The sequence below is a fragment of the Callospermophilus lateralis genome, chromosome 3, assembly GCF_048772815.1.
Source record: "Callospermophilus lateralis isolate mCalLat2 chromosome 3, mCalLat2.hap1, whole genome shotgun sequence".
Taxonomy (NCBI): Eukaryota; Metazoa; Chordata; class Mammalia; order Rodentia; family Sciuridae; genus Callospermophilus; species Callospermophilus lateralis.
The window spans coordinates 175,528,650-175,549,864 of record NC_135307.1 but is presented as its reverse complement, the minus strand read 5'-3'; the positions used below and the strand labels follow the sequence as shown (position 1 = coordinate 175,549,864).

Below are 21,215 nucleotides of genomic sequence, written 5' to 3'. Positions count from 1 at the left end.
ACCAGCAGGACAGTCTTCTAACAAATGCAGATCCTTGGTTCCCCAAGGCAGGGACTTTCACTGAAGGGAAAGCTGGAGCCTAATCTCAATAGAAAACTCAGAGGTATGTGCTAAGAATCGGAGTATCACCTCTGGTACTTTTAGAGATTAGGGGTCCTGGGTAAATCTGTAGCCCACAAATACAGCTATCCTAGCTTTGTGAATCTATGGGACCAAAGACTAAGAGGCTCATGGGGAAAACAAAAACAATCAAACAAAAGAATTTTTCTCCTAAGCCCAGAACAGAACAACATTCCATCTGGGTAAGCAAGCTTGTCAGAAGCGTGGGGTATTTAGCATATCTGCCATTCCAAGATTACGGCTGTCAAGTTTTAATTAGGGTAATTAGAGTTAAAAATGTAATTTCATTTCAGGAGTATTTTGAACAAATTCCATTAATTTTTTTGGGAGGAGGGGGGTCGGGCAAAGAAGGGGCAGGCTATGTGAAACAAACATCAGAGACGCCAACCCATCTGCCCAGGCCAGAACAACTTTCAAAACACTACCAAGAACCCATCACACTTCTGCAGCTTGGCCCAGAGGACAGAGGTCTGCTTTCCTCTCCTCTTCCCCACAGAATTCTGTTTCAAATGACATCTGCTAATAAAACTACTTCCTCCTTCCTACCTGCTGCTTCTGCATTACTACCATCCAATGGCTACCAATACAGTCTGAAATCTGGCAAAGGGCAAGGACTCAGGCAGTCATTTCAATTTGCTACATGTTAGTGATAGTTCTAAGGTTTCATGCTTTTGTTTGTGCTATTCCCTGGTCTGGGATATCTTTCCCTGCCTTAACTCTTACTTCTTCAGTGCTCTAATCCCAGAGTCCCTTGTACACACTTCTATTAAGGCACACATAACATACTGTGGTTTGTATCCTTGTCTTAACTTTGATGTTAGATTGTGAGATCGTCTAGGAATCCTTAGAACTAGCACAAGCCCTGACACATACAAGATGCTCAGCAAATATTTGTTCATCAACTACAGGAGGAATTTGGTCTGGCTACACTAGCCTCTGGGCATATTAAGTATTCAGGTTCTCCAATACCTAAAAATACCATCATGAGTCCCTTCCCCCTCCTTGCACAGGGCCAGTTCAGAAAACTGATTCTGCACTCCACATAGGAGAAAGCCCTCCCATTGATTCCAAATGATGATTGATCTCTCCCATTAGAGCCTGCTCATTCCTTAGGGACCTTGGAAAGGAGATGAGAAAGCAAAAGCAAACAGAGAATCTTTCCCTCCCTACTCCCAGCACCTCTCTCACCACTGGTTTTAAAGATTTCCTCCAGTCTTTGCAGGGCTCCAGGGAGAGGGCCTGACCTCCACTTCAGTCTAAAGGAAGGTAAGGGAGAGTCCTGACACAAAACAATTCATCAGTTAGAACTAATGTTGCAAATGTTATAGTACTATAGAGAATATGCTATGTAACACTGGGCAGCCAAGTCATTTCACTTTGACTTCTCTCAGCTTCACTTTCCTTTTCCCACCTACTCCAAATAAACATACAAAGGGGCTTAACTCAGTATTTAATGCTTAGTAAGCATTAAATTAGTGACTGTTCCATGAGGAAGGGGCTTATACTATATACCTAACATCATATATGTATGAGTCTATAAAAAAGTAAGGAGAATATATTAAAGGGAATTCAAGCTAACCATTTCCCCCACTTGCTCAGAGCAGCCCTGCCTGCTGTTCCCAGAAGAGGGCTATACCAGCAAAACTGTTGTGTTGACAAGTGTAACCAGACCCATTTCGTGGTAATCAGAATCTCCCCGACTATGAGCATTCCTCAGACCTCCTCCCAGGTTCCCCAGGCCTGGCTGTAGGCCCACATTGATCCATTTCTAATTAGGAGATATGTCAATGCTTCTGACAGAAGGTCAAGGCCCAGACTGCCTCTGCTGGCCTCTATCCAAATGCCCTGAAATGCCCTGCCCTGTGAGGTAGATATCAGACTCCCCAGTGATGTAGAAAAACATCCCAGACTAAACTCTTCATAAAACAGCATGAAATTTTAGAACTAAAAGGGTCCTTTATGAGCATGGGCTTTGTTATATTATAGTAGAGAAAGCTGAGGTCCAGAAAAGATACTTGTCCATGGTGTTAGAGAAAAATAATGCAGATCTTCTTCTAATTCTTTCCTCTAGATAAGTATTTCCCAACCTAGTTACACAACAGAAGGACATAGGAAATGTGTTAAAAGTATTTGTTTGTAGATTACATCCCAAAGACACTGTTTGGAACACATTCAGTGACTCTCTCTTTTGCTAAGTATGTGATCATCTTCCAACAGAAATATACTCTGAAATCAATGCATCTGGTTTGGACCTAGGTTCAAATTCACCATAGGTCATAAGAATGCCATTTAGAAGCAACCCACTATTGTCTGATTCAACCCTCCCTCTCCCTGACATTGTAGTGATGCAAGACCAAAGGATTTGTCATAATTGGTTCAGACTGCCTAACAGTTCACCAACTTGGCTATGTACCTAACATCATATATGTATGAGTCTATAAAAAAAGTAAGGAAAATATATTAAAGGGAATTCAAGCAAAACTAGTTTGAAACTTATCTGATATACATGTCTGTTACAAAGACAGATGAACTTAAGGTAGAGGGTAGTGTAGCATCTGGATGGAAGCAGTATCTGGGAGATGCTATTGTATGAAGCAAGTGGTACCTAGGGCATGGGCAGGGGTGTAGTGCATGTGTAGGCTTGTGTAGAGGGAAGGATTTGTATTATATGTAAGGGGATGTGAACAGTGTGGTGACTGAGATAGACTTGCAGGCTTTTATAGACAGACAATTCCAGGTATCTGGGTAGAAGACAGTGATTGGGGTATAAGGAGGTAAATATGTGCATATATGGAAAGGGAATATAGATGACTTGAAAATGTAAAAGAGACAGTATGCATGTATATGGAAGAGAAGACACGTATTCATCAGTGCCTCAAGAGTATGAGTGTGGGAGTGTGAGTCAATCTATCTCTCTCTCTCTATCTCTCTCAGGAATATAAGCCTGAAAGAGATATATATATATGTATCTGTATGGCCTATATACCTGTATGTGTGAGAAAAGAGCAAACAGAGAATCTAGGAGCATTTCTGACTCATTCAGTCCTTGCTTTGCCTGAAGGCTTGTGCCACTCAAGGGCAGGCCTGTCTGCAGAAATTTCTCATTAAAACTGACATTTTGACAACTACTAAAAAATAAAATAACGACATCCTCAGCATCATGGGAAGTTAAAAAAAAGTCAATGCCAATAAAACATGAGAGACACATGAGAAGCAATTATGCCACAATTACTTCTCAGTTTCACAAGGGGTGGTGTTATTTGTAGTAAAATATTGTATGGTTGATTCACATCCCTACCCATAGGCCTGGATTTCCTAGGAAGAGGATAAGAAAAAAGAAAGAAGGTAAACAATAAAGTATTTTTAAAAAAAAATAATTGGGAAGATGAAAGAAAGAGTTAGAAAAAAAAAACAAAAATAAAGAGCAAGAAATAGTTATAAAAAGTAGGGAAAAGAAAAGAAAGAAAAAAAGATAGAAATGACAAGAGTAAAGAGAGGATTTCCTTTATGCTAGTGTAGGGATATTTAGCACACACTCTAGCAGGAATTGTGGATGAGAGGATGCATAGATTAGTAGGTGCGGCCTGACCTCTCTACTTCCTCACTGGTTTTATTTCAACCATGCCCTCCCTCTGGAATTACTTCCCACATCTCTGCCAGCTGAACTTCAGAAACTTCAAAGATATATAAAATGCTATGAGCCTCCAGAAGCTTCCAAAACTTCTCCCAGTTAAAAGTTATCTCGCCAGGCTTGGTGGTGTACACCTGTAATCCCAGCAGTTTGTGAGGCTGAGACAGGAGGATTGCAAGTTCAAAACCAGCCTCAGCAAAAGCCAGGTGCTAAGCAACTCAGTGAAACCCTGTCTCTAAATAAAATACAAAATCGGGATGGGATGTGGCTCAGTGGTCGAGTGCCCCCCGAGTTCAATCACCAGTAACCCCCCACCCCACCCACCCCCGAAAAGTTATCTCTTGCCATGTACTTCCCAAGTGTGAAGCTGGCCAAGATCCTGTCTCAAAATAGAATATTTTTAAAAGGACTAGGAAATAGCTCAATGGTAAAGTTCAATCACCAGTACCACAAAAACAAAACAAAACAAACAAAAGTTATCTCTCAAGAACTCCAGTCACTCTAAAAGCACTTTGTTGTATTTTATCTATAGCACTTAACATTCAGCTTTATACCATGGGTTATCAGTACACATACATTTCTATCATTCACTCTATAAGTACTATTGTGGCAGGCCTACTATAAAGACATAAAGGAAACAGATATAACCAACACACAGACCCTTGCCCTCTAAGATCTCAATCTCATTAATGAAAAGAGTTCAAGGATGATACAGCACTAAAGAGCAACTATAGAAGATCAAGCAAAGTACACAAAGGATTAAAATTAATTCTGTTTGTGCAGTGATCAGGAAAAGCTTCAGAGAAGATGCCTGGAGTTAGGATAAAAAGATGAACATAAGTTTATCAAGTGAAGGGGGCATTGAGATGAGAGGGCTTAGAGGAAAAAGTCAAAACAAAGTCATGACAGAGGCTGTCACATCCAAGGAATTTTCTCCGAGAGCAGAAATACAGGGTAAGCACCACACCACTGACACAGAGAGCAAAGAGAGGTGGTACCAGACTCTATGAGCCTTGCAGTCAAGGCCAGAGTTTAGATGTTATCCTTTTCAACCTGGCAAAGCAGGTAGAAAAGAAGACAGTTTCAAGAAGTCTCAATCTCCTCTACTTAATTACCCTACTTTACACAGAACCCTCAAAAACACAGAAAATAACTCTAATCCTACACTCTGCCTATTTCAGTGGCATTAGAAGAAATTTCTCAGCAAGAAGGGCAACAGTGAGAGTAGGAGAGGAAAAGGATGAAGAAGGAAAGGCAGTAGGGCTCAAAAAGTAAAGATATGAAGAAAAGAAACAGAAGAGGCAAGAAAGACACAAGGAGACAGATTGTTGTCAGCACTGGGGCTCCTTGTTGCTGAGCTGTTTTCTACACCTTTCTAAGTAAAACAACAAAAGGGGAAAAAAAGTCAATAGTGACAGAAAACAATCCCTTTGCACCAAGGAAAGGCTGAGCAAGTTACCACCACCTTAACCCTTCTCCCCAAGGTAACAAGACCATATAAGTAGTGTCAGCCCAGCTTTACCACTTATCCCCAAAGTGTGCCAGAAAGTCTTCTGCCCTATGCCTTAAAGAATGTGTGAGAGGGCTGGGGATGTGGCTCAAGCGGTAGCGCACTCGCCTGGCATGCGTGCGGCCCGGGTTCAACCCTCAGCACCACATACAAACAAAGATGTTGTATCCTTCGAAAACTAAAAAAAATATTTTAAAAATTCTCTCTCTCAAAAAAAAAAAAAGAATGTGTGAGAAAGGAGGCTGGGGTTGTGGCTTAGCAGTAGAGAACTTGCCTAGCACATGCAAAGCCCTGGGTTCGATCCTTAACACCACATAAAAATAAATAAATAAAATAAAGATATTGTGTCCAACTACAACTAAAAAAAAAAAAAAAAATTTAAAAGAATGTGGGAGACAGGAGCATCAGAGATCTGGAGTTTGAAATGGGTCCTGTTCAACCTGCTCAGATCTTATAGTGCTGCTTAAGGTCCCAGAAGAAAGCTCCAGTTCACTCTCTAGACCTTAGTTTCATGTACAAAATAAGGTAGGAATAAATAAGGCCTGAGACAGCATGTGAGACTACAGAAGTTGCTTCGCAGAGGGGAATGTTTAATATGGGAATTTGTCCTACCCTACCAAATATCTTAGCTTCATTCTTTTCTACTCAGAGCGAAGGCCTATTTGAAGTCAAGAAGGAGCCAGACTCAGAACAGCAGCCATTCCTGCCACTACCACCCCCAATGAAAGTCTAGTTCCTGCCCAGACCTGTATTTATTTCATAGGCAAAAATCAGATATTCAGACCCAAGGATGGGTCTTATCTGATCAACCTGATTTGCTTAAAGACTTTAAAGTTCATTGCCAATATTCAAAATCAAATCTTGCTTTTTAAAAAGTTAGATTCCCAGTGCTGAGTACAGTGACACATGCCTGTAATCCCAGCAACTTGAGAAGCTGAGGTAGGAGGATCACAAAGTCAAAGCCAGGCTCAGTAACTTAGTAAGGCCCTGTCTCAAAATAAAAAATAATGAGGGCTAGGGATGTGGCCCAGTGGTTAAGCGTCCCTGGTTTCAACCCCTGATACCAAAAAATAAATAAAGATATAAATAATTAGATGTCCAGCTGCTCTTTAAAAAAGTTGAGATATGGTACCACTCAACCCTCTAGGGTAGAAGTCAAAGGGCCTGCTACAATCCTAATTTGATGCCTTCTCATTTTACCTCAAAAATCCATGCTAATTTATCATCCATTTCATAATATAATTAGTGTTAAGAGCAAACTTTTAAATTATCAGTTATAATATTTAAACTAATCTAACTCCAAAAATAATGAATACACTAACACTTCAAGAAAATATGTTTATCCTGTGATTTCACGTCATCCAATATGGAGTCATATGTCCCACCCTGAGAAAATACATCACAAGTTTACTCATTCACCTCAAAATTACTTAGATCCTATAAGCAGGCACTGAGAAAACATTGTTAACAAGACAGACATGGTTCCTACCTTCATGGAACTCACAGTTCAGCAAAACATAATGGAAGCCAGGTATGGTGGTACACACCTGTAATCCCAGCAGCTTGGGAGGCTGAGGCAGGAGGATCACCAGTTCAAAGCCAGCCTCAGCAATGGCAAAAACTAAACAACTCAGTGAGATCCTATCTCTAAATAAAATACAAAATAGGGCTGGGGATATGACTCAGTAGTTGAGTACCCCTGAGTTTAATCCCTGGTACCAAAAAAAAAAAAAAAAAAGGAAAGTCATAGTCATACAAAATAGGAGGCACAGAAAGAAACTAAACAGGATATAGAATTTATTTCACAACAACCTAGGCAAATTGCTTAACCCCTTTGAACCTGTTTCTTCCAGAAGAAGTCGGCCGCGCAACCAGCACGCTAACTTCATACTAGAGGTCCTAAGCATAGAAGTTAACTAGTGGATCAAAATAAACACACATAAACTCAATTTACCTTTTTCTTGACCAGGTCTGAGACGGCCCTCCCTGGTTCCTGCCTTGAGCCACCAGGTGGGGTAGTGAGGTTTACACAAGAGACTAGCAGGAGAGAGGAAGAGCACGCCAGAGAGTGGCCTTTTATTGGGGAACAAGAAATTCAGGGGAAAATTCCATCCAATGAAGGTTGAGGGGGACAGCATTCCAAGGTCAGGGTCAGTGATTGGTCTCAGGGTCAATGGTCAGTCACACCCCCACACAGATGGGCTTTCGCACCTAAAAAGGATGGGGATAGGTTCTGACACAGCTTGGCTAGAACGCCTCACACCCAGTCAGGGAGGTGCCCAATCACTTGCAAGAACGGCTTCCCACAAAGAAGAAGTTTAGTTAGGCAGCTGCTGCTGAAAAGTTCTTCAAGTTCAAAACTCTAATCACAGAACCTTCTGAGGTTCTAAGACTTATTAGCTAGCTTCCTCTCTTTATTTGGGAAATCATGATCAGTTGTCATGGAAATTACCATGGTGCTCCACATACTGGATGTCAATGTTATAGTAATTATAAGAAGTCAAAGGGAAGAGGCAGTAAGAAAAGTCACTCAAAAGTTACCTACTTTCAATACATAGTAGATACTGCTCATTGCAGCTAGAGGGAAAATAAGACCAGGAACTAACTCCTAAGTAGAACAATAGCTTTGATTTTAATTAGATGTTGTGATTTCTTCCACCTTAAATCAATTCCCATCCCTCATCTAGTTTTCAAGTATCAGGGATGGGGGTGGGGGGGGACGGACACACGACACGACACTTAGCAAGATACACTGGCACACACTTATAATCCCAGTTATTTGGGACACTGAGCCAGGATTCACCTGAGCAATACAGCAAAACCCAGTCTTTGAGGAAAGGGAGGTGGGGGAACAACTTGACAAAGATAAGGTCCATTAAGTCTTGGCTAGTTTGCTGTCCATGTTGAGTCCTAAAACAAACCCAGACACAGACCAAATAGCCAAGAGTGGCACCAAAATGCATTCACTTAGTTCCAGGGGATTTACCAGCACTGTAACTAGAGAGTTCCATCTAGAGCTGGGTTGGTCTGGAGGCTAAGCAAGTAGGAAAACAAAGTGATCAAGTATGTCAAGAAAAAAGTGCTCATCTGGTGATAAACAGCAACTGGCAATGGGTAGGGGTATGAAAGAGATAATAGAAATGGTGTGGCTTTGACTAAACTTGAGAACAAATATCTTCCTATCTAGAGGAGCCTGACAATAAGCAAGCAATAAATGGAAGAAATGAAGAATGTGAGGTTGTAAATTCAAAGCTTCTGCTAAGTTGAGCTGATGCTCCAAAGGGTTGCCCAAAGATTCCAGATATGTTTCTCTGCCTCAGAGTCTCCCCCCCACCACCATTACCACCACGACAAAAAAAAAAAAAAAAAAAAAAAAAAAAAGCCAGGCTACAAGCTGATTTAAACATAGGCATACCAAGAGTCATAATATAATATAATATAATATAAGGAGCCCCAGTAGAGGGCTTGAGAGTGAAGCTTTCTGAAAGGGAACAACTAGAGGTTGCCTATTCCCACTCCTGTGACTAGAAAAATTGTTCATGGTCAACATCAGGTTCTAGCCTCCATTACTTCTTCAAATATTCTCCTCCCTCTTTACACGAATATCAGTCACCTCACAGCACACATTCCAGAGCTATCTCCACTAAAGTAGCCCCAATCTTCCCAGGCTAGGGTCCAATTCAAAATAAAAATACTATAGGCCAAACAAAATATGTACATAGGCCTAACAAATCCCAAGGGGCTGCCAGTTCTAGTAGGTAAGACAATCTGAACAGATCTGGAACAAAAAGCATTAGGAATCCCCATGTGAGATAAAGTATGAGCAGCTTGGCTCCCCCCAAAAAAGTTACCTTTAAAACTCTTCTCCCCTGAACTTTACAACTAAAAATTTCTTTTCATTGCAAAAAAGCAAAATTGCCTCCATTACAATCAGATGCCATTGGAAGCAAATAGTAGTACCAACACTAAATGTTTGCTCACCCTTAGAGCAGGATGGCATTCTATGCTTCACTCCATCATTATTCTCCTCTCCAGATCCCTTCATCATTTCCATAAAAGCCATACCATCTTTGCCAGACAGAAGAGAAAAAAGATTAGTCGCCCTTGAAATAGTAACTCAATATAAGGAAAAAATGTTTATTCTGGGGGAAAAATTTTTGTTTTTTATTTACCAAGTCTCCCCAGTTAGATGTATGAGCAGGGAATACACACACACACACACACACATATATACACACACACACACACACACACACAAAAGGCACCTAAAAATATCAACAGACCTATCAGGGTTGAGGTGAGAATTAAGTAAGATTTTTCATGTATAAAGAATTTAGCACATAGTAATCTTCAGTAAATATTAGGTTAATTAGCATGAACACAAGGTACTAAGAATGGTATCTTGACAAAATGGGCACCCAACTCAGGAGAGCTATTATTAATATAAAAGACAGGTTTAGAACCCAGGTCAGATTTTTAATCAAGTACTCAACTTGACAAGGGGCCTAGACACCCTCTGATGACTGTTTCCAGTGACAGCTCAAGCACCTTCAGTCTCTCTGAACAAACTCCCCAGGACCTGGCACAGGATCAGGAGCTGACTATTTAACATGAAAGTGCTGCTCCCTGGGAGTATCCAGGGCCATCTTATTTCCCCCACTAGGTAATTTAAGGTACATTTTCTAATATTTGTTGAGAGAACAAAGAGAAAGGCTCTAAGACATGATCAGTGTTCATGCCAGCCTTCAAAGTGATTTGGTAAAACTACAGAAAATAAACACCCAGCTAGGTCCACCAGCAGGATAAAAGCTAAAAAAGAAATGGCAATTTTTCCCTGAGTAAATATACTAGTAATAGGTGAGCTGTGAGAGACTAAGCTCTTTAGGTTTTGGTATTTCCATCCCTTCTCCATGTTAATGAAAACAAATTTTTTCCACATACTTCAAGTATGACTGCTGGATTAATTTCTTCCCAAGATCATGTAATTATAAGCACTGATCATTTAAATACAAACTTGATTCACTACAGTAAGATCTTCTGCAGTTGTTCTTGGACGGTATAAGAAGGCATCACCCTCCCACAAAGTATGGGACACCTCTTTAGCCCCTGCTCATTAGCAGAAATATAGATGCTACTCTGTCTGGTCATCTATATATATCTCTGCTCAAGTTGTGCCCATTACACAAAATGTCATTTCTATCTCTGTAGCCCAAATTTCCTATGACTTTGTGGAAAAGAGAGAGGAGACAAGGAAGAACATTAACTGAGAAAAGATGGGGTGCTTCTGGGTAGTCTTGAGATAAAATACAGAAATGGAAACACTGGCATTTCATAATTTATAAGCTCAACCAGACAGAATATTAGAAATTAGGGTGATCCTAGACAACATATAGTCACTATCCTTATGTTACAAAGCCTACCCAGCTCAAACAATCACTATCTTATTCTTTTTTTTTTTAAGTTGTAGATGGACCCAATACCTTTATCTTATATTTTATGGGTGCTAAGGATTGAACCCATGCTGCACACATGCTAGGCAAGCACTCTACCACTGAGCTACAACTCCATCCCCACTCCCTTATTTTTTTTCTCAATTCCATAGACCAGATCTTATAACTATTCCTGATCACTAAAGCCCAAAGAGATCTCTCCACCTATGAGAAACCCTGCCACTGATCCATCACCTCTGACAAATGACTAATGGATTCTTCATATATAAAGTGCCTCATATTTCCCATATGCTTTTAGAAACATTATCTTATTTATCCCTTACTACATTGTGAGGAAGGCAAGACATGAGGTATTAATTCCATTTTACAGATTAGAAAATGCAGGTTGAAAGAGAAAAAATTACTTCTCCAGTTTACTTGGCCTTCTCTTTTTTTTAAAGTTTTTTTTTGGGGGGGGGGAGGGTATAGATGGACACAACACAATGCCTTTATTTTTATGTGGTGCTGAGGATCGAACCCAGGTCCTGCCCGTGCTAGGAGCACGCTCTACCGCTGAGCCACAATCCGAGCCCCTACTTGGCCTTCTGAATGCCAGGATAGACCTTAGTCACCTGAACTAAGCCCCACAAACTGATTTATCAGCTATATCTCCATGTCTTATCTCCCCAAAGACACTATAAGGTCCTTGAAGACTAGAGTGTGCCTAACTCACTTATTTATATCCCTGCCCCCCAGCCCCAAGTAAGGCACAGTGGGCTCTAAATAGTTTGATCAACATTAACCCCAACCTTCAGGAAATAACATAGGCATACTTCCTTTCTCTTCTTTTAGACCCCATAAGCAATGCTAAATTGTTGGAAAAAATCATGAACACAACATAGCTTCTCAACAAATAACACTTCTCCTTTAAGGATACAAAGAAGGGAAAAGTCTTTCAAGATTAGGGCATCTTCAATGTTCCCTCCACTTCCATTTCCTAGGGCTTTATGCAGCCACCTGTTCAAAGAAGGATGGTATGGGCAGTAAAAACAGGCTTTGAGAACCACAGTATAACCATTAGTAAGTTGCAAATTGATCAAATGCCAAAAACCACACCGTGAATAATTCTACTTGCAAACAAAACAGGTATTTTGTATTAAAACTGTATAATAAAATTTAAAATAATTCAGTATAAAACTTAATTTTATTCATTCTCAAATAAGCAGCTAGATAATACCAAATCTTTCTGGAAACCAGTCACAGAACATGAGAATAGGAAGGCAATAAGCAGATATGAACATTTAAACCTGGAGGACAGGTTGGTCCCTACACTAACATTCTTGACTTTACATATTGGGAACTGGATACCTTAATACTAAAAGGTAAGCAGCTATTATATCAGGGAGAAGAAAAGGAAACAGGAACAATACCAAAAATAAGTCTAAGTACTAGAAGTCAGACAATCATACACATTGCCTTGCCTAGAGATAAATTCATCAATTATGCTATTTCCAGTCCAAACTCACAAACCAAATATCTGTGCTATAGCAGCAAAGATAGAGAGGGACTAGGATTTATCTGTTTCCCTCTCAATGCTGAAATAAATTTGAGGGCAGGATTCATGTCCTGATTGATTTTTATGTTCCCCATAGGGAGAATACATAGTAGGAACTCAAAATTACTGGAAAGAATGGTTGAGTTTAGGGATGATAGATTGTTGGATTTCCAAGTGTCAGTAATCCTGGCACACTAGCTAAGTGACCTACTCAGCATGGTAACTCTACCCCAAACCCTAAGTGTAGTAAGGACTGATTTTAATTGGTGTGAAAATCAATTTAGGATAAATCTTTAAGGTTTAAAGAAAAGTTATTCTTGTATTCAACTGATTCATGCACAGCCCTAATTATGACAGCACCACTGCCCTCATTATGATATTGAGGGCATCATTCCTCAGTGCCAGCTTAAAGCTAACTACAAGAATAAAGTCCAAAAGTCTCATAGTGGTCTTGTGGAAGCAGGGAACATTTCACTTTTCAGTACAGCATGATCATGTCTTACACAAAGAAAACCCAGACCTATAGAAATGATGAGTTACCAAAACGACCCTTTTAAATCTACTGCTGAGTCTGCTTTCACTAGCACAAAGAATTACTAAGGAAACTAAACAAACAGACCAAGAGAAACCATGTAAACAGCACCTTTAACAAGCTAACTAAAATCATTAATATAACAAATAAACAAGAGACAGCTATGGGGCTAGGGATGTGGCTCAAGCGGTAGCGCGCTCGCCTGGCATGCGCAGGGTGCTGGGTTCGATCCTCAGCACCACATAAAAATAAAGATGTTGTGTCCACCGAAAACTAACAAATATTAAAAAAAAAAAAAAGAGAGAGAGAGAGACAGCTAAATACCAGATAAATGCCTCTGGAATGAAGAAAACCTAGCCAACAACATTAAGCCTCTAAACTTGGCCTTCTAAAAGAGAATACTTATTTGGAATAAAGCAATGATTCTTAGCTTGAAAAATAAACAAAACTATTCAGATTCTACATATGGCATTTCAAGAGCCAGGTAATCTACCTCATATAAGGCAAAAGCTTTAAAGAGGGCTGGGGTTGTGGTTCAGTTGTAAAGCGCTCGCCCAGCACGTTTGAGGCCCTCAGGACCACATAAAAATGAACAAAATAAAACTATTATGCCCCAACAAACAAACAAATAAATGCTTTAAGGAAATCCAAGTTCCTGGTCTAGTGTTGTTCCAGGCCTACTACAGTTGAGAAGAATCTTATTGTGTGTTTGTTTTTATCCTCTCTCCTTCTTCATGTGATTTTAAACAGTTTGATACATATTTAAATATGTTATAAGTCTTAAGACTCCAAAGTTTATCCCATGGGACCACAGCTCCAAGTTTATAAAGGAACTCAACAGACAATTTGATAAATTTTTCTCACAGGCAATTTTTTAGCAATCTGCCCACTATAAAAAAAAGCAATATCTATCTGTTTATATACTGAAAGGTATTGTCCATGAACCTGGAATTTAACCCTCTGAGATACTCTCAATGTCCTAGTAAAAGTCCTTTCTCCTTTCAAAGATGAATTATTACTACTTCCAAAAAAAGAGAGATTCAGACTACTAAAAGATATAGAAATATCATCCAAGATTATCTAGCCCAAGCCTGAAGCAGGAGGAATAGTGAGTTCAAAGCCAGCTTTAGCAATAGCAAGGTACTAAGCAACTCAGTGAGACCCTGTCTCTAAATAAAATTCAAAATAGGGCTGGGGATGTGGCTCAGTGGTTAAGTGCACCTCAGTTCAATTCCCGGTACCAAAAAAAAAAGATCTAGTCCACATAGCTCAGTGATAGAGCACTTGTCTAGCATGCTCAGCACCACATAAAAATAAATAAAATAAAGATATTATCTAGTCCAGCACCCTTGTTTTACAGACAAGAAAACTGATATTCCAAAGAGTATTTGGTAATCACAATTAACATGAGCTTGGCAAGCATCAAAAGCCCACTAAATGCCCCAGTGGAACGCACTGGGTATGTTGGGAAGTTAGCCAGATTTGCACTTCAGTCAGTAGAGCACTCCTAATACACATGCCCTCTAGCAAATCTGAGCATTCAGACAAAACCCACCTTCCCTACCCCAGCTTTGAGAGGAGAGGGCAGTGGACAGCTTGAATGGCTCTTTTAGAGGTGGAGACTAGAGCCTAGAGACAAAAATCCCATCCTTTCTCTTTCTCCCAGGAGGTACAGCACCATTATTTATTACTATTATAAATGACAACACACTGAGGAAAAAAGAAGGGCTGTGGATACAGAAAAGAACTAACATTGATACTTGGCAGATTCACTTTTCTATTTAATCATTAAGGGTAGGGAGGGCGCTCCAATTCTTTTTGTGGGTTCACTTCCCAAACATATACTCTTTGAACCTATATAGAATTGCAGGGACCTCCTGGATTACTTTATGAGAAAACAGGGCCAGAGAAGGAAAGGGACACGGTCAAGCCCATACACTGAGTTACTAGCAAGGACCAAACCAAATGATCCTCAGGCCACTGAGAAAATTTCCAATTTATCCCATTACTCTCTCTTCTAAAGTCCTAAGGGTCTGTGAGCTGCACCCTGAGCACAGGTCTGAAACTTTCCTTAGAGTACCCAAGGGAAAGCAGAGTGACATTACTGCTATCATTTTCTCCCCTCAATTATACATTTTATACATTAAGTTAAAATTGAATAAAACTGCCGGTTGCAGTGGCATACACCTGTAACCCCAGTGGCTGGGAGGCTGAGGCAGAAGGATCACAACTTCAAAGCCAGCCTCAACAAAAGCAAGGTGCTAAGCAATTCAGTGAGATCCTGTCTCTAAATAAATTACAAAATAGGGCTGGGGATGTGGCTCAGTGGTTGAGTGCCCCTGGGTTCAATCCCAGGTACCAAAAAAAAAAAGAAGAAGAAGGAAAAAAAATGAACAAAACCAGATTTTTACACTCATGTGAAAACCTGCTTGCTATCTCCATCCCTACCCCTACCCACCAACACTAAGAAAGGAGGGAGAAATACCTACCTCTCTTAGAGATATATTGTCTAAATCATCATCTAGAATCATAAAATGTTATTGCTAGAAGGAACCTTGGGGGTCATCCAGTCATTATTTCCCTTCTTAATCAGATGAATAAACCTGAACACTTGCCACCTGACTAAAAGACTGGAGCCCAGGGCAGGGTCTCCGGACTCCTATTTCTAATAAAGAATCCCCATTCTGTCCTGCTCTGCCACTACCCTCTCCCTGACTCCTCTCCTCAACTCCTAGCTACTGTATCTAGCACCCTTTCGGAATATAAGGTCCCTCAGGCTGTTATATTCATATTTGTTTTCCCAATTCCTAGCAGAGAAGTACCTTAAGACTTACAGAGAGGGGTTGGGGATATGACTCAGTAATAAAGTACTTGCCCAGCATATACAAGGTCTCAGGTTCCATCCCCAATAAGGCAAAACAGAACAAAAGAGAGGGATACAGTAGTATATGTAGGGGACATTATCTGGAGAAAATCTAAGTTTTTCTAGGCTTAATATAAGCAGTCTTTGGGGTTGTGCAGGAATAGGAATAAATGTACCTACCTCTCAGGGTGGTTATGGAAAGAAGTAAATTAACCTATTAGGTGTTTAGAGTGGAGCATGGTGGCCCACCTCTGTAATACCTGCAGCTGAGGCAGGAGGATGGGGAGTTCAAAGCCAGCCTTAGCAAAAACAAGGCCCTAAGCAACTCAGTGAGACCCTATCTCTAAATAAAATACAAAATAGGGCTGAGGATGTGCTTCAGTGGTTGAGCGTCCCTGAGTTCAATCTCCAGTAAACCTCCCCCAAGAAAAGATGTTTAGTATAGTACTTATTAAATATAATGAATAGCCAAAAATCTCACCTATTATCTTCACTATCTCTGGACTTGAGGTTCCCTCTATCAGAACATTTTTTTTAAGTTGTTGCAGACCTTTATTTTATTTATTTATATGCGGTTCAGAGAATCGAACCAATGCCTCACACATCCCAGGCAAGTGCAATACAGCCGAGCCACTGCCACAACCCCTATCAGAACAGTCTTATTGCTGCCTCCCCACCTCTTTTCCTGGCTTACACCAATTTTCTTCGCAGCTTCTAGGTTTAGCCAACTTCTCCAAGGAAAACTTTCCTGGTCCCCCAATACTGGGTTAAATATCATTTCTCTGTGCTCTCATGATGCTGGTCCTTTCCACAACACTTCTCATATGCATATTTTCCTTGGCTGTCTTCCCCACAAGGCCGTATGCATCTAAATCCCCAACTTAATACCATGCCTGATAGATGCTTTAAAATTATTTGGTGAATGGAAAACTTTCCAGTAACAAATGAGGCATCCATTGAAACAGAATCTCAACAAGGGAATTTTAAAAGGTTAAATGCAGCATCTAACTTCACCTTAACCACCTGCAAGCAGTAAGAATCCACTGATACCCTCTTAAGAACCCAAATGTTAATCCCTCCTATGCACCTTTATAGAAAGAAGGGGACACAGAGAAGGAGCACATCATAAAAGTAATCCACTAATCGGCCTCTGAATAGTTTTTGATTCATGCTGCTGTCATAGATAGCACTGCTATTCCTGATCACTGCAGCCCCATGGCTGCTTTTCTGATCCTGAGTGGTCAAAAAGCAGGTGCAAACAAGACCAAAAATGGGGAGTTATCTGAATTGTTTCAAGGGTAGATCTCTTCTGAAGATACAGAAGGAACTAGCAGATCCAAAAATTCCTTCAGCAATAAGGAACTTCAACCCCAGAGGAGGAGGGGTTAAAACATACAACCAGGCCTGGATTCCTGCTCTAGGGCTTAACGCCACACCCTATTGCAGATGAAAATAATCATTTTGCATTTACAAATACTCTAGAGATGAAAAAAGGCATTAAGAGTACCAGCTCTGCCAGTCACAAAAGGACAAGGAGTCTATGATTCCATTTATGCAAGTTTCCTAAAGTAGTCAAATTCAAAGACAGAAAGTAGAATGGTTGTTGCCAGAGGCTAGCAGGAAAAGGGAATAGGGAGTGTTTAATGGGTAAAGTGTTTCAGCTAGGGAATGTAAGAAGTTCTAGAAATGGATGATGGTGATTGATTGTAGAAAGTGAATGTACTTAATATCACAGAATAGCACATTTAAAAAATGGTTAAAATGGTAAAATTTTAAAAAGTGTGTAGGGCTGGGGATATAGCTTAGTTGGTAGAGTGCTTGCCTCGAATGCACAAGGCCCTGGGTTCAATCCCCAGCACCACACACACACACACACACACACACACACAAAGTATGTGTAGGGGGCCAGAATTGCAGTTCAGGAGTAGAGTGTTTGCTTAGCATGTGTGACACACTGGGTTCGATCCTCAGCACCACATAAAAGTAAATAAACAAAACTGTGTCCATCTACAACTAAAAAAAAAAAAATTAAGTATGCCTACACACACACACAATTTTTACAGCATACCAGTTTAAAATTACATTGTCTGCAGTCTGAACCCTGGCTTGGCCATTATTGATTACAGGGTCCTAAGCAAGTCATGTAACCTCTGTACCCAATTCATAGGTTGCTCTAAGGATTAAATGACATGTTCCACATAAAGTCCTTAGTCCAGTGACTGATAGTACATGTTAAGTACTCAACAAAGCCCTTTGACATCCATTTTCTCATAGACCCACAACAATCCTATGAGACTTTACACATATGGAAACTGAAGCTCAGAGGGCCACAATGAGTGGCTCAGTACATGATGCAAGTTCGAATCTTCCATCCATGAAGATATCCTATCTTCAACACTTGTTAATTCCATTATCTAAGACAAGAACCCTAACCTTGCTATGTATGTCTCCACTGTTACAGTTAAAAGGAGACATAAGGGCTGAGGTTGTGGTTCTGTGGTAGAGCACTTGCCTAGCATGTGTGAGGTACTCAGCATCACATAAAAATAAATAAATAAAATAAGGTATTATGGGCTGGGATTGTGGCTCAGCAGTAGAGCGCTCGCCTAGTACAGGCGGGACCCGGATTCGATCCTCAGCTCCACATAAAAAAAATATATAAAATGCATTGTGTTGTGTCCATCTACACCAAAATATAAATATTTTTTTAAAAAAGGCATTGTGTCCATCTATAACCAAAATAAACATAAAAATTTTAAAAAGGAGACGTAAACCATGCTCTGCAAACTCACAAAACTAGAAATCAGATAATGGTAACAAAAGAGTACTGTAAACTATAAATAATGTAAAAGTCACAACTTAAGACTGGTACACCTGTACAAAACCTGACCTTTTAATATATGGCACAGAAAGTGGGTGTAACTACTTGGTATTTCCATATTCAGGGTTTCTGGTCTTAAGCCCTTAATAAGTAGTTTAGTGCCTTAGGTTGAAGAGGTGGTAAGGTATATGAGAAATTTAAAAATTACTGGACTGGGAGCAAGACCACTAGAGATTCTGGTTCTGACTGTCCCTAAGGCAGGCTATGAATTTGGACAACTTACTTCCCAGTCCAAGGTTCAATCGGTAGGAAGAAGAGAAAGATGAAAGTTGGACCAGTCTGTAAGAAGTTGTCTGTAAGTAAATGATGTGACCTAATACTAAGTCAAAATATCTTCTCTGCTAAGAAATGACTTATACACCATGAAATAAAAAGTACAGCATCACTGTTTGCCATTCTGTGGCTACTTTGAGTTGAAGAAACTCCTATATGCCACCTCCTATATACCATCACTCCTAAATCTAGAAATCTTAAGCAGGGGGTGGGTGTCCTGTAGCAGACCAACCAGTGGCAAAAAAAATAATACAAACATCAGGAGATTCCTCACGATCTGGCAGAAAAACTTCTCAGCCTACTTTTTAGACACTCCCCACAACCAGGATCAAACACACTGGAAAATTGGAACACTCGCCAAAGCTAATTTTAGTTCACTTTAACCCCTCTGGGCCTTATCTGAAAATAGGAGAAATTTAAAAAAGAAGACTTGAGCTATACCCAACCCTTTCTCCCAACTAGGATCTACAAATCTAAACCTAGATGACACGCAAGGCTTGGAAGGAAAAACAAGCCCTCAGCAAAATGAAGGAAGGACTTCACTGTTTACAGACTTTAGCCAAATGCTGGAGAGCTTCAGTTGTGTCTGAGATCTGGAATCCCCTACATCCGTCAAATTATACAAGCAATACCAGCAAGAAACCATTCACACCTCCTTTCCCTTGAAGCTCTAGTAGCAGCAAATTGGGATTTCATCTATAGTACAGTGGACACCGGCCCAGGAGTCAGAGAAAACCCAGAGTTTTATCTCTAAATGATGTGACCTAACAGTAAGTCAAACTATCCTTTGTACTTAAGAGATGACACATACACCAGGAAATAGAAGTTACAGCACCACTGTTTTGCACTTTTGTGGCTACGGTGAGTTGGAGGAAATTAACTTCTCTGCGCCTGTTTCTGTAACTGGGAGCAATCCTGAAAGGCCACCGTTAGCATTAAATGATACAGGTTTATGAAGTTCCTGAGTCAGTCTCATTAAATGTTACCTGTTGGTATTAAACACTTCTCCCACATGTTAGTTTCCCTCCCTGAATACACAACACTGTGAGGCTAATTTCTCTCTTTACTCCATTTCACGGAGGAGCAAACCCAGGCTCCCCCGCCAAGAGGAATACGTGAAGTGCGATCACCGCCCCAGCTCGTGGGCCTGTTGTTCCTCTCAGATCCCGAGATGTGCAACGTGCCCAGGACAGGCAGAAGTACGGGGCAAAACGCTCAGACCCTTTAGGAACCAAGCAGGGGCAGTTTTGCGCGCCTTGGGGAGCTGGCTGACCCAGCTCGGGCGGGAAAGCCGGAAGAAGCCCGGGGCCGGGACCAGGGCCTTCCCCGCCCGAGGCCTCCCAGACGCGGCCTCCGCTCAGTTCCCTCCTCCCCTCGCCGGGCGGGGCGGGGCGCGAGCACAAAAGACTCCAACTTCCGAGCGGCGCGGGCCCACCCCGCCAACTCCTGGCCCAGGCCCGGCCCGCGAGAAGGAAGCGGGCAGCGAGCGCCACGGAGGCCAAGAGCCGGCACTGGTGGGCCGGGGCCGCCAACCCAGAGTGGCAGACCCGGGAGGGGGAAGGGGAGGTGGGGGCCTGGAGTTACTCCGGCTCCCGGGACTCCCCGAATAGCCGTAAAAAGAGTTTCTAAAAATAGGCAGCGGCGCGTCTTAAGAGGTGGGCGACAGAACTGGCACAAGGAACAATCCCCCGCACGCTGAAGAAGACGCCCGCTGGCCCCCACTCACCCGCGCCGAGAGGTCTGGAGGAAGACGCGCGGCGCGGAAGGAGGCGGTGCCGCCGCACTCGGGGGCGGAAGGGAGGGAGGAAGGAGGCGGCCCTAGCCGCCGCGCGAGGAGACCGAGCACACGCACGCGAGTCGCCACCGCGACCGCCCCCTCAGCTTCCCGGCTCTGCGCCCTGCGCCCGCGCTACTCGCGCGCCCCGCCGCACTGACAGCGGCGCGAGCACCGCAGCCGTGAGTCCTTCCCTTGGCTCGCACCACTCAGGCGCGCGGAGATAGGGGCGTCCAGAGCGGCTTCCCTCCCTCGGCCCTGCCTGCCGCTCCGATCCTAGCCCTGGGCTCTCCCTCCCTCTAGCTTCTGTTTCCCGGGAAGGACACGGTGACATAAACACAAGGAGTCCGCAACCCCTGAAAAACCCCGGCTCCCCAAGCGCAAGAACTCTCCCCACCCTCTGAGTCTGGCTTTGGAAAGGTCCTGAGCTTCGGCGGGGAAGAGGAGAAAGGCGGGGCTGGGGCGGGGCCTGGCGGGGGGGGGAGGAACGGAGGTGGGAGGCGGGGCTAGGTGGGGAAGGGAGTCGCTTACACCAGTATGAAGCTGAAGGCGGGGCAGGCGAAAGGGTGGTGATGCCCTGGGAATTGGGGTGCCAGATAGGTGTAGAAGATCTCCTGGGAGACCGAGGAGCCAAGGCAGCGCTCCAC

The 21,215-nt window shown here is 42.0% G+C and overlaps 1 protein-coding gene across 4 annotated transcripts in view; it reads right to left on the bottom strand.

Annotated features, from left to right (window-relative positions):
- Positions 1-20,984, bottom strand: part of Raly (RALY heterogeneous nuclear ribonucleoprotein) — a 77,940-nt gene extending 56,956 nt beyond the window's left edge. The window contains exon 1 of one of the 4 annotated variants that reach the window (XM_076851706.1): positions 20,966-20,984. The gene's annotated coding sequence lies outside the window, so the exon portion shown is untranslated. Of the gene's footprint in view, positions 1-20,520; positions 20,905-20,965 lie in introns of those variants that run through there. The other 3 variants (XM_076851707.1, XM_076851705.1, XM_076851708.1) reach the window with 3 other exon arrangements.
- Positions 20,985-21,215: the final 231 nt, after the last annotated feature.